Source organism: Oryza sativa, chromosome 5 (assembly GCF_034140825.1).
Source record: "Oryza sativa Japonica Group chromosome 5, ASM3414082v1".
NCBI lineage: Eukaryota > Viridiplantae > Streptophyta > Magnoliopsida > Poales > Poaceae > Oryza > Oryza sativa.
In genome coordinates this window covers 20,329,417-20,344,927 of record NC_089039.1, presented here as the reverse complement: position 1 = coordinate 20,344,927, position 15,511 = coordinate 20,329,417, and positions in this window count along the sequence as shown.

Genomic DNA, 15,511 nt, shown 5'->3' with positions numbered 1-15,511 from the left:
GTAGCTTTGTTCCGTCTGTTGGAGTGGCTCTGTGACAGTGGAAGGTCGAGTTTGTTATGATTTGGATCTTGGTTGCCCCCAGTATTGAATAGAGCTGCTTCTGGAATGTCAACATTCGCGGTGGTTTAATTCTCCAACTTGGAACAAAACTACCTTAAATTTACTTTCAAACTTGATTAATATAACAACTCAAGAGTTTTACCAAACGTAATGAACATTTTGGCAAAATTCAGTTGACTCCTCGATCGATCCATGGCACCTTGATCCAAGATTTGAAATCTAGCTTGAGTGTGTTCCAAGCTGTGAAGTTAGTTTGGGTTCAACGTTCGGCGAACGTGGTAGCACATAGGTTAGCGAAGAAAGGTCTTTTCTGCTAGTTGTTTCACAACCTGGGTTTTGGTTCCTCCAGGTTTTATTGTCTTGATGAAAATTGTAATAACGTTTTTTTAGGTGAATATAGTGCTACCAAGGTTTACCCTAAAATAAACTACAAAACTCTCAAAAGAGATAAACACATGAATATTCTAAGAAGTAGCTAATCAGAATCCGAAGAAATTTATTATCTAGGGATCATGTTGACAATAAGTGTTATGTTGACAATAAGTGTTACTTCATCCATCTTAAAATATGGTGACCTCGCACTAAATTAAACACAACAAGGTCATTGTATTTTTGGGCTAGAGGGAGTAAAATATTAACGGGAATATAGGGTTTGTTCAGTGCCGAAAATAACCCTATTAAATTTTGGCGCACGTTACTAAAATTTGGCTATGTTGAATGTGTTTAGTTTGTAGTCTTACTGAAAATTGGTATATTATTTGTATGAGAAAAAACTTCAAAAATTCCAATTTTTAAAAAGGAAAAATACCAAATTTTGTTAGAGTGGCAATGACAAGAGTATGTTTACATTGTTACCCTACCAAGATTGGTAGAGTTAAAAGTGATAGCAAAGTAAATAAGTCCATAGATATTTACGCAGTGTTTAGATCTAGGGGTGAAAACTTTTGCCATGTCACATCGGATATACGGACACACATTTGAAGTATTAAACGTAGACTAATAACAAAACACATTACAAATTCTGCGTGTAAACTGCGAGACGAATTTATTAAGCGTAATTAATCCATCATTAGTAAATGATTACTTTAGCATCACATTGTCAGATCATAGAGCAATCTGGTTTAAAAGATTCGTCTCGCAATTTACACGCAATCTGTGTAATTAGTTTTTCTTTACCTATATTTAATACTCATGCATGTGTCCAAATATTTAATGTGACAAGATAAAAAATTTTGCGGGGTCTAAACAGGCCCTTAAGAAAGTTGTTACAGTTGGTTGAAATTCCTTTAAATAAGGCCAAATACAGGTGTAAAAAATCCGTAAGCTCCAAACTTGCACCATACTTTGAGCTGGGCCAATCTGTAGAATTGTACTCGTGGCAGTGACCAAACTGACTGATACCTTTCCATGCAGAACAACAACCAACTGTATCTGTACACGGACCACAGGATGACAGGACCAGACCTCACCAGACCAGCCCCATGGCCCTGTGATCCACGAGTGGACCCCACCTGTCATTGTCTAGCGCTGACGAAAAAAAGAAAAAAAAAAGCTACTCCCACCTCCTGGCCGGTCGGCCGTGCAGGTGGCCGAGTGGACGGCCGCCGGGGCCGGTGGTCCACTCACCGGCGCTCCGGTCACGGCAGCCACTGGCGACGACGGCGACGTCGATCTCGAGCCAAGTGGGAACGCGGCGAGGGGGTTTGCGGCTAGGCGAGAGAGAGCTAGCTCCCATTGATGACGCGTCATCCCAACCATCGCTGTTAGTGCGCTGCCGGTGGTCAAGCTCAGCTGCTCAGGCTCAGCGTGTGCCGCCACTTGAATTTGTGATTTGCTTTGCTATCCTGTTTAGACGTGACTAAAACACTTTTAAGTCCCTGTCACATTGGATATTCGAACACTAATTATAAATATTAAACGTAGACTATTAGTAAAATCCATCTATAATCTTAGACTAATTCGCGAGACGAATCTATTGAGCCTAATTAATATATGATTAGTCTATGTGATGCTACAGTAAACATTCTCTAATTATGGATTAATTAGGCTTAAAAAATTTATCTCGCGAATTATCTTTTATTTATGTAATTAGTTTTGTAAGTAGTCTATATTTAATACTCTAAATTCGTGTCTAAATATAGGGACTAAAGTTAAGTCCCTAGATCCAAACACCACGGCGGCTTTGTTCATGCGCCTCTTTTTTTTCATTGTCTCTTTTCTGTTCTTTTCTTTTCTTTTCTTTTCTTGTTTTGATCGATCGCCGGTCGTTTTCTCGGTTGGTGGATTATACAAGTCGCCACTGCCCATTAGAGATGATGATGATGATGATGATCAGGATCATGCCGATGGCGTTGCTCGAGGAGAAAAATCATGCCAGATGAGATGCTGATCGTTAGGTTTCGTCTGGGACTGGGGTTCTGAATCTACTTAGTTACCTGTATTAACTGAAAAACTTAATTTACCTGTATTCTTGCCCAGGCAAAATGAGCTCTGGATATCAACCCATGTTCCCGTTCACCGGCTTGACCAATGGCAAATCAGTGTGATTTGTCATTATCAGATGCCCTAAAATTACCTCTCTCTCTCTCTCTCTCTCTCTCTTTTTCAATTAACTGCATTTCACTGTAGGAAAAAAAAAGGTTGGTCTAATTTATGAAGAAAACACGAGACTAAAACATTACAACCACACAATTAGTTAGAGGAGAACCAATGAAAAGGCCTAAAATTAAAGTTAAAGTCTCTTCTTGTTGGGTCGGCACAGGCCGGTGATGACTGAAGACCAAGAAAGCTAGCTTGAGAGTAAAAAACATGTCTCATGTGACAAGAGCAATAACCCAATGTGACTGTCAAAGTCACACCTCGCAATTATCTACAGCTCTGAAAATGACGTTTTTTTATCGGGAGGGACTAGCATCATGCAGCCAAGCTTGTATTCAAACAAATCCGAAAGAAAGTCATAGCACGATGGCTGCAAAGTTGAATACTTTCGTAGACGCACTGCAATGCTGCATGACCGCATCCATCCATCCATCCATCCATCCTGGTGCTGCAGAGAAAGTGAAGAATCATTCCACCAACTATAAAAACCGTGATGAAAAGAATTAACTACTCCTACAAGACAGTACAGTAGAATACTCCTAGCTACTTCCTTTGCTTTATATTACAAGTCGTTTTGACTTTTTAAAGTTTGATCAAGTTTATAGAAAAAATTTAATAACATTTTTAAATAGAAAAATTAAAACTAACATTTAGTATATTTTAATATTTTATATACTTGGTTAATTTTAAAGGAGCTTGTTTAGGGAAAAAAATCAAAATGATTTGTAGTATAAAACGGTGGGAGCAGTACGTACATACGGCTTTGGTGATCGATACTGGAGGGGGCCTTTAGCTTGTAGATGCGCAGAAGATGGCGGCAGCAAAGCATCCATAATTCAGGTTCCTGGGTCCCCTCCAATCTTAGCTAGTGGCGATAATTGTTTGGACGGAGGAGAGCGAGGTTGTTGGCCTCTTTAATCTTTATCTGCCCTTCTGCTGCAGTTTCTGCCCTGTCGGTGTGTAATTGTGTTTGGTGGCAGGTGTTCGGTGCTAGACCGCGACACCCTCCATTGATTTTGCTGTAAAAAACATCGCGAAACTAAAGAATCTGGTGATCAACTGGGTTCAGATTTCATTTCAGAATATATCGTCTTTGGTTCAACAGCATTTGCGATATGATTTGTCATCCGTTGAGAGTTCAGACTATTTAAGAATCCGATCTGTAGAATTTGACGGATCGATCAAAGCTTCACTACTAGCTCCCACTTGGGCAAAGCTTTAGTGCCGTGTTGTTGGAGATGAATATTAATCATGGTGCTCTTCTGACGTGTTGGCACAAACAAAGGAGATCGAATTGAATCTGTGCATGACCCACACACATGTACATGTAGACTGTAGTTTGTTTGCTGTCGACGACGGAGTGCGTACGATGGTTATGCTGGTTGAGAGAAGCGATTGGATTTGGATTGGATTGTACTGGAGGGTCCGGAGCCTGAGGGCGAGCTGTCGCTAGCCTCCGACCACGTGCCCCGTGGATGGAGATCTGCTGATTTTGTTCTACGAGGATTCTGCAAAAGTTGTTTGTCCCTCGCGTAGGATTTGTAGCCTATGAGCCTCGGCTACGGGCTACGGCGGCATGTTTCTTGCTTCATGGCTTCCTCCATCCACCGTGTCTTGGTGCAGCCATGGCATTGGTGCTACCTGCTGCGTGTGGCACCGCCCACGGAGCTGACTCTCCGACGGCGACACGCGCGACGACGTATGTCGACGCCTCGCCGGGGTTCTTTTCGTGGGGTCTCGTGGTGGGCTTGTCACTTGTTGGCTGAGCTGGAGGCCTGGAAGGCTGGAACAGGGAGTTGGGCTGGAAGCCCGGAACGGTATTGAGATGAGGGTCCGGCCCATGTTTGTTGGGCTGGAAAAGGATTCTGAATCATGTGAGGCCCATACTAATTGGATTTACGACGTTTGTGCGGCCCATTATGGTTGAGAACGGAAAGGTCATGTAAGTTGGGGGGAAAAGTACACCAAAGGTCCCTCAACTTGTCATCGAGTTACAAAATCATCCCCCAACCACAAAAATACGTAATATCCCTTAACTTACACAACCGTTTACTTTAGCTCCTTCGGTTGTTGTAACTTGTAACCCCGGTTTTATCTGACGTGGCGGCTGAGTCAGCGTGGAACCCACGTAGGCCCCACATGCCAAGGTGTCCACGTCAGCACCTTCTCTCTTTTCCCAAATTATTTTCATTTTGGGCCCACTTTCCGTCTCTCTCTCTCTCTCCTATCTTTCTCGATTTCTCTCATTCCTCCCTCCCTCTCGCTCTCTGCTCTAGCATGGGAATGGGGATGCCGGCCAGCGCTAGGGCTGGCGCACACGGCGGCATGCGTGGCCGGAGGGCGGTGCGGCCGGCGACGGTGGCTCCCAGGGGTCTTAGCTTTCCCCAGGTAGCAGCACGCAGGCTCAGAGCGGTGCGAGCTTGCCGGCCTCCCCGCCCTCCTCGCCGGCGTCACCTCCTCCCTCTTCGTGCGCGCTCGCCGCTGGCCTCCCCGACGCGGCAGGCGGGGCGGCGCCATGCGAAGTGGCGGTGGATGAAAGACGACCTCGCCGGGAGCGACGGGAGCGGGTCGGGGAAGGTCGCCAAGTCAATGTGGCTGAACTGGGACGGGGTCACGTGAGGACGCGGAAGCGGCGGGAGAGGGCATAGAGCGCGACAGCCTAGCGGGACGAAGAGGGATGCGCTCTCGCGGGACGTCATCGCTGAGCACAAGCAAGAAGAGGTGGCCCACTGCGCTGCCGCCGCCACTTGGGTCGACGACAGCGGTGAAGATCAAGGGCTCCTCCAACGGCGTTGCTCTTGGAATCACTGGCTGCTCCACCACCATCTCTCCCGCCTCGCATCCGGCTTCGCTGCGCCGCCGCTCCCCACCCTCGTCGTTGTTGTGTCGACGGCTGCTCCGCCTATGCCTCATGGGCATGGACAATTTCCCCGACGCCGTATGCAACTGACATGTGGGCCCACTGTTTTTAATTTATTTTTGGATGGATCGCCACATAAGCGCCAAGTCATTGCCACATGGAATGAAGACCTAGTCAAAAGAGCCATGTAGGCGTCACGTCAGCCAAAACCGGGGACAATACCGCCAAGGAACCTAGTTTGCACTGGTTTTGTGAGTTGAGGGATGTGTTATATCTGGTTTTGCGGTTCAAGAACGATTTTGTAATTCAGTGACAAGATGAGGGATCTCTGGTGTACTTTTTTCCTACTATAACCAAGATGGTGTGGGCTTACTATATCGAATTGATGAATTGGATAGTGTGTATGGCTTCGCCTTTCTTCCCCAAATCGCAGTCACTCGACACACTCCTGTTCATCTTCCTCAAGCAGCTAATGCATGTTTATCTCTCCTCGGCTGCTGCTATGAGATACGCCATATATAGCTTTTCTTTTCGAACAGACGGTTAGAATTGATTGGCATTATATTGATATGAGAGGATAAAAGTACAATATGCCATATATAATTGATGTATTTTTGCAAAAAGTTAGAGGGTAGGCTAAAGTCTAATGAAGCCTACATATTGCATCCATCCCGACCAACCCTACTATACCCCCATCATATCTGGATGGTATGGTTAGGCCGATCAATTTGGCTACTACTAAGAATCTTATGAGATGTCGATGTATAACGATGCTTCAGGTAACATTGTCCGATGAACTATGATTAGACCCGACTAAAAAAGATAATACAAATAATGATATCAATTTTGCTTAATAATAAAGCATCATATTTTTAAAGTGGTTGTGTTCACTTCTTTTCTCACTATGTGATATATGATGTTTCCCTCTTATCTGTATGCAAGTATATTGTTATCTTCCCTAATTCCATCTTATTTATTCTTTTTCCTTTTTCTTATGTGTTAATTTGAATTAATATTTTTGTCATAATTAAATAGATAATAAGTTGTTTTCTTGATTTTTCTCCTATACAACAAGTATGGAACATTGTATGATTTTCAAATTATATTATAAGTGTATGGAATCTAATGTGTAAGATACAAAACTATAGTATAAGATTTGACGTTTTCTTGAAAACATGGCACCATAAGTATAGGTAGTCTCATAAATATTGGTTATCCATATAAGAGGACTACCATTTCTCAACTAAACTTGTCAACATAACTTCGAGAGAAGGTAAGAAAATAAGGAGGTTAGTTACCAACCACACACAAGGGAAAATATCGCTCACACGCATTGCATGATATATACTCCCATTAATCAATAATTTACTAATATTATTAAATTTCACAATGTTTATTGAAAATTTGTTCTTTTGTGACAATGTGGTGCGAGACTAAAACTTGAACACCATATTGTTCCGTTGTTTCATGTTCTTCTTTATTGTCGATGATAATATAGCTAGAACCAGCCACTAGCATTTGCACCTGAATACTAGAAGCTAGTTCATATGTAGGGATGACAATTTGACCCGTTTGCCCGTTTACCTGTGAGTAAAAACCCTAATAGAGTTGGTTTGTTCTCCATTTAGTACCCATAGGTTTTTTATTGGGTCAAAACCTGTACCCAATGGGCAAAACCAACTGACATGTGGGCCCTCAGTCAAATTAACATAAATGCCACCATCTAGGATTGATGAACTTGTAATGCTTGTATTGTTGAACTTGGTACAACTGTACCATTTCTTTAAACTGTGATAACGTCTCTCTGCTTGTGGAGATTTGTGGTTGAAGTATTGAACTATGAGTCTGTGATGGGTAAACGGGCATGCCCGTGGGCACATGGTGCCCACGGGCAACGGGCATGGGCAATGTTCCTTGCCCGTCATATAGTAATGGGCATGCCTGCGGGCATGAATTACCTCGCGGGCACGGGCATGGGTAGTCACTACCCGTGCCCGTCGTGCCCGACCGCCATTCCTATTCATATGGATGTGCTCTATATTATTTATGGTTTTAAATGAGTTAGTAATAATTGTACTTATTAATTTTATTGTATGCACACAAGTTACTTGACTTGTATTTTAGAACATGAGAGATATTTTTTCTAATCATAATTTAGAATACTCCGAGGAATTATAAATGTAGAGTATAATATATTTAATGATACGTATATTCATTTTTTATGGATAAATTAAATATTGACATTTGTTATGAATCCAATGGTCGAAGTACACTATAAATATTGTATAAGTGACTTTCATTATTTACGAAATACATGCTGTGTGTTGGGTTTTCTTTATATTAGTTTTTTTCTATAACAAGCTTTGACGATAGGTTGTGTTTTTAGATCTTTTTAAAAGTGGTTCTTTAAAGGGATGAAACGATCTTTTAAAACGAGGTTTATTGTTTAGGAGTAAAGAGGACGAATGTGCGTTTTTTTCATTATGGTTGATTTTTTAGAGAAATTTTCCATTATTTTAGTTTTTTCTTAAAGAATGGTCCTTACTAAGAAAATTAAATATTCTATTTTTAGAATGCTTTCTATATAATATTATTTTGAAAAAAGAAAAATCAAAAATCTAACTGTGGAATCAACCATGCATATTATATAATATTATATTATAATTGCATTATGCCATAAAATCATTCTATTAAAGAAAAGTAATTAGAGGTATTTACTGCAAATGCAATGAAATTTCCATCATGACGATAATTAATAGCACTAATACCATACTTATGACTTTTTTCTGAAAAATTATAAATATAAATTCATAAATATTTAATATGTTATTCTCATTCGGATGCCATATGTAAAAAAAATTAAGAATGTTAAGAATGATTACCTGCACTTATACCTCATAGTTGACATTATTATTGAGACCGATAATACGTATGCACCCATTATTAGCATAAGACAAGATTAAACAATGTTTGCTCCAATAAAAACTCTTAATGTTTTGCTTATGTTGAGTATATTAGTATAAAAATAAATTTAGTTTAATTATTAATAAGTTTGATGGATGTTATTTCTTATTTATTTATTTGATTAGAAAATAAAATCTAAACTTCCACTTGTTTTATTCTAAATTTACACTTTTATTTCTTATATGACAAGTTATAAACTCACATGTAAATCTATAATATATTCAAATTAATCTCTCTTAACTTTATAATATATTCTATTAAATAATTTTAAATTTTGAACCTCCTGCAACAAACATGATCTTATGGAAGCTCCAATAGTATGATCTAATAGAACATTTTTTCATTCTTTTAGCATATGCACACAGTAAGAGCTCTTAAAATTAATTATGATAAATAAATCCATCAACAGTTTAAAAAATAATAATAACAACTTCTCATCCTAAGATATAAAAAATTAATTAGTATAAATAAATCCGTCAACAGTTTAAAAAATAATAATAACAACTTCTCATCTAAGATATAGGATTATGTTTGTCTTTCATTACCTAAGATAATATTTAATTCATGTTATTTTATATTTTTAGCATATGTATTTAACCTATATTATAGGGGTTGTGCCTTAAATATGATGTGAAGTCCACAACTATCCTAATCATACAAAGTAAACTAACCTAATAATATTTTATTTAACATTTTAGTTAGTTTTCTGATTTTTATGTATGGATGCTATATACCTAGAATCAAAATCTAACAAAAACAAGTTCAAATTCAGTTCAAACTTGCTTTAAACTAGTTAGTAAAGTAGTTAATGTTAATACCTAATTAATTGAAAAAGTTTCATGCTCATTTGAATTGGGTATATACTCAATTACAATGGTGCCCGGGCACCATGGAGCACCAAACAAATTTACTATATATATATATATATATATATATATATATATATATATATATATATATATATATATATATATATATATATATATATATATATATATATATATATATATATATATATATATATATATATATATATATGACAGCTCTATTCTACACCTTCCCCTTAGAATAACTATTCTACACCCCCCACCTAGGCCAACCCCTCCCACCCTCCCTCCCGCCCGCCTCCCTCATTCCTTCCCCGCGCGCGGCCCCGCCTCCCCCCAGCCCCCCGCGTAGGGATGACAATTTTACCCATGGGTCCGGGTATCCGTGGATACCCGACCCGATGGGCATGGGTGTGGGTGTGACTTTTTACCCATGGGCACGCCCACCCGATACCCGAAGACGTCATGGGCAACATGCGGGTTTCATTTTTTACCCGTGGGTAACCCATACCCGACCCGATACATACGTATTAGCTAATTTCGACTCATTTCTTAATTCTTATACCCTTTCTATTGTTCATTTGTGATGCTAACTGATACTAAGTTGTGTTGATAATCGATAATTTGGTAAATTATTGATTTTATTTTTCTTTGTTAAATTATATATCTTTCTTGTTATTATTTATATGAGATCCATTGGGTACCCGCCGGACATATCCGCGCCCGCCGGGCAAGGGTATGGGCACGGAGTTTTGCCCGTTAACTCCAGTGGGTAGGGTTTGGGCAGGCAATATTGGGCATCGGGTCAGGCATGGTTTTGCACTACCCGTGCCCGACCCGACCCATTGCCATCCCTACCCCCGCGCGACCCCCCTCTCTCTCTCACGTCCCCCCTCTCTCACGGCGCGCCTCCCCTTCCCGCTTTTCCTTCTCGATGCTTTTTCCTCCTTCTCCCGATCTCTCTCTCTCTCTCTCTCCCTTCCCGCTCCGATCTCTCTCTCTCTCTCCCCTCCCGCTTCTTTTTCCTCCTCTCGATCCCATCCCGATCTGTTCCTTCTTCTTCTTCTTCTTTTTTCATCCCTTCTCTCTTTTTTTTCTCCTATTTTTTCTTTTTTCTAGAAAAATTAAAAATAAAACTTGAACCCATGATCTCATGGCCTGTGGCAAACTCTCCTAGCCAATTCACCCTATGACACTAAGTGATTAGAGATCATTGTTTGCTAGTTTTGTATGTTTGTTCAAATTTTGTGAGAACACATCAGTTATGTTTACTGTATGAATCATACCTTGTTACTATGATTCGGTAGTAACATCATCGCAGAAGTGCAGTAACACAATACGTTACTGCGAAATTTATAGGGTGTTACTGTGAAATTTATAGGTTGTTACTGCGTTTTTTTGCAGTAACATCATGATGAAATTATAGTAACAGAGAACATATGTTAGTAATAGTACTACTACAGTACCACTACTTGTGATAGCTAAACTTTTAAATCTCAATCTTGTGCAAAATACAAGTGCTAAAAAAAATGCATGTGCATATGCATAGTCACAAGTTAACACAAAGTGCTAAAAGCACTTTTCTTTGTCCATACAAAGATACATAGTAGCAAAGCTTAGTACAAGTAAACTTTTAGAATTATAATCTTTAAACAATAATACAGTTGTCTTGTTACTACACGATAATCGAGACAATATGCTTAACGAAACTAGATCCATCATGACTATTTTATAATTTGTTACTGCGGAAAATAGTCGTGTTACTATATATTGACTTTCGCGTTGCTACTCCGTACCGGCGAGACGAGAACTAAAAAAAGTAAATCTCAATTTTTAGAGAGCAATATCTCTCACGTTATATATTATTTTTCTAATTCATCTGCACCATAATGTTCGTAAAAAAGTGCTTAACAAAACTAGATCCATCATGACTATTTTTTTATATCGTTACTGCGAGAAAGTTATCCTGTTACTACACGATGACCGTTCTGTTACTGCGTAATTCCTATGAAACAAGGATAGCGAAGTGGTGGGCGGGGGAGGAAGTCAATGGACGGGTTTGACCGGCGGGAGGGGGTTTTGACCAGCCTTTGACTGAGGTGGGAGGGGGGATTTGGGCCCTAGGAAGGGTGGGCGAGGTGGAATTGGCCCATGGGAGGGGGGTGTAGAATAGATTTGCTATATATATATATATATGTATATATATATATATATGTATATATATATAAGGGTCGGGTAGCGTGCTGAAGTCGCGGTGATCCCGATCGGTGTGGTGGTCCGAAGTCGCGGAGTTCCCGAACCTTTGATCGGTTGCCTGAAGTCGCGTTGCCTTGTTGAGCCGCAGAAGGCGTTTGTCGGCGTAATTCGTTGACTGGGCACTTATCAAAGGCAAAGGTTGAACTTAATTGTGGGAAATATTCCCTGCCGTTGACTGGAACACATCATATCCAAATAGGTTGATCATAATTGTGGGAGATTTCCCCGCCGTTGTCTGGTAACTACCTACCTATCTTCCTATCTTTCGTATAAGATATCTTGGTTGGTTAGATCACGAAGAGCCACTGATCGATCTGTAGCCTCGTGCAGTAGCGAGAAGTCTGTTGGCACTATGTCGGTAAAGAATGCTTCATCTATATCTTTTGAGGATATTGAGAAAAGTATTTCCAACTGGAAGATTCCTAAGGTTAATATTAAGGAAATATATCATGTAGGTACTTTTTCGTTACTTAGTGACTACTATATTAAAACAATTGAAAAAACTATTCCAATTAGTTCTTTGCATGAAACCCTGCATCTTCTTTCAGAAAGAGAAATCAATTCTATAAGAGCTAAACATCAATATCACTACCTTCACTTTGGTCTTATACAAGTTGCTATCAGATCCTTGACTAGAAAGGTTCAAAGATTCCTTACTTGGCATGGTGGAAGCCAGCCTCAGTAATGGTCCTATTTATTTTAATACCTTTCCTGATTTTTCTGTATCCCTCTTAGACACAAATATCCATAAAGTTCTCACTCTCAACTTACAAACATCTAGTTATGAACTAGAACCGGGGAGTGAAAACATCTCCGTTACCTACAGAGTTTACTACAAAGCCATGACAACTTTAGCACCTTGTGCCAAACATTATACACCAAAAGGCCTAACCACTCTCCTTCAAACCAATCCTAATAACAGATGTACTACCCCCAAAACCCTGAAATGGGATGAGATCACCCTGCCTGAGAAATGGGTTTTATCTCAAGCTGTTGAACCTAAGTCTATGGATCAATCAGAAGTCGAATCCTTGATTGAAACACCAGACGGAGATGTTGAGATAACATTTGCTTCAAAACAAAAAGCCTTTCTCCAGTCTAGACCTTCTGTCAGTCTAGATTCTAGGCCTAGGACAAAATCTCAAAATGTTGTCTATGCTACCTATGAAGACAACTTCGACGAACCCTCAATCTCAGACTTCAACATCAATGTTATCGAGCTTGATGATGACTTTGTTATTGCTTTAGAAGAAGAAGAATTTGAAATTGACAAAGAATTGCTTAGGAGAGAAATAAGGCTCCCCAAAAATAGAACTAAAACTAAAAGATATCTTGAAGAGGTTGACAAATCATTCAGAATGAAGATAAGAGAAGTTTGGCATAACGAAATGAGAGAACAGAGGAGGAATATTTTCTTCTTTGACTGGTACGAGAATAGCCAGATTATATATTTTGAAGAATTTTTTAAGACCCAGAAGAAAGGAAAAGGGGTATGTAATGAAGAGAGAAAACAAGAACATGACAAGTCAGTAATTAAGGTCTTTTCAGATTATGGGTCAACCAGTAAAACGTATATTACTTATTCTCCTTTTAAACTTACTCAACAATCTCAGGATATCAGAGGAAAAAGTTGTTTTCCAGAAAGCACTTATGAGAAATCCATAGAGAATAATTTCCTCGAATATTTAGTAGAACAACAGAAAACTCAAGATCTATCCCCTGAACAACAAGATTCCAAAACAATTCCTATAGAACCCATTATTCTAAGAAGCCATGAAGAACCTTCTTCCCACTCTCAATTTGAGGTATCTATACCTCAATCTGAAACCTATCTTTTGCCTTATTCTTATTACAACTATACTTATTCCAACTGCCACTCCTAAAGATAAGGTAGCCAAATTCTTTGGTATTCCCAACAATTTTCCTAATACTAATGACCAGATGTCTAATTCTTTGACAAGAATCCAAGCGTCATCTTACGATAAATTGACGCTCCAAAAAGAAGTTTCTTCCTTTTATAACAAAATTGACTCTTCGGTAAACAAAAACCTCGAGAGTTATATTACCAGAATCATCAATACCTCTTTCTACAACATAATCAATGATCCTAAAGGTATTACCAGATCAAAATTTAGATTGTTCCATAATGTTCTCTTATCCAAGATCTATATCCAACCCAATCCAAATAAAACACTTTGTTACCATTCTCAAACCAAAAACTCCTTTGAAAGAAAATCTCAAAACCAAATCTCGGCTGAAGCCTTATGCACAAATAATGAAATCCTAGTCCATAAGCGAGATCTTTTTGGAAGCATATTTGTTATTTCTGATACAAATCAATTTGGCACTTTTAACCCTGAGGAAGAAAGGACCAAAAGAAAACTTAAGATTAATGACCTCTTCCAAGAACAAAATTATACTAAAAAGGAATTAAAAGACTTAAAGGGTAAAATTCGAAGTCTAGAATTACAAAATAATAGTTGCATGGGCCAAGATGAAGAGGTTGTCAACTCCATCAACAGTTATGTTAAGCAGAAATGGTATGCAGAAGTAAGGTACAAATTCAATGATGGATTCCAATTCAGCTATAAGACTTTAATTGATTCAGGAGCTGATGTGAACTGCATTCGTGAAGGTATTATCCCATTCAAATACTTTGAAAAATCCTCCCATAAAATTCACGCTGCAGATGGAAATTTACTAAAAGTCAATTACAAAATCCCTTCTATTCATGTTTGCATAAATGGAGTCTGCATTAAAACTTCCTTTTTGCTTATAAAAGATCTAAAGCAAGGAGTTATTTTGGGAACGCCATTCTTATCCCTAATAAAACGCTTTATTGTTAGTGAAAAAGGTATCCAGTTTAGAATCAGAGACAAAAATGTTAAGTTAAAATTTTTCTTCTAAACCCGAGCAAACCATGTTAAACTATTTAAAGGAGATTATCACACAAAAAGAGCAATTTGTGAGTGACATATCTTCTGAAATAAAAAATGCTAGGATTTCCCAAACCCTTAATGATCCAAGGTTTCAAGAAAAAATTATACTGTTAGAAAAAAAGTTCATAAAAGATATATGTTCTGATTTCCCATCAGCTTTTTGGCATAGGAAAAAGCATGTTGTAGGTCTTCCTTATATCTCTAATTTTAATGAAGATAAGATTCCCACTAAAGCAAGGCCCATTCAGATGAATAGTCGACTTTTAGAAATTTGCAAGCAAGAAATAGAAAACCTGCTAGATAAAGGCTTAATAAGGAAAAGTTCCTCTCCTTGGAGTTGTGCAGCCTTCTATGTAGAAAATGCTGCTGAAAAAGAACAAGGAGTTCCTCGGCTAGTTATTAATTACAAACCCCTCAATAAAGTTCTACAATGGATAAGGTATCCAATACCTTATAAGCATGTTAATACGAAGGATTCAGGGTTCAAAGATATATTCTAAATTTGATATGAAGTCTGGGTTTTGGCAAGTCCAAATAAAAGAAGAGGATAGATATAAAACTGCCTTTACTACTCCTTTTGGTCATTATGAGTGGAACGTAATGCCGTTTGGTTTAAAAAATGCTCCTTCTGAGTTCCAAAAAATCATGAATGAGATTTTCCTTCCCTTTACATCCTTTATTATAGTTTATATAGATGATGTTTTAATATTTTCCCAAGATGTTGACCAACATTGGAAACACCTTAATATATTTTATAAAATTATAGTTCAAAACGGTTTAGTAGTCTCTGCTAAGAAAATGAAACTTTTCCAAAATAATGTTCAGTTTCTCGGTTATAAAATTCAATATGATCAAGTCCAACCAGTAGCAAGAGTAATAGAATTTGCAGAAAAATTTCCAGATGAGATAAAAGATAAAACACAGTTGCAAAGATTTCTAGGGTGTTTAAACTATGTCTCCGATTTTTATAAAGATCTTGCAAAAGACAGAAAGATTTTAACCGAGAG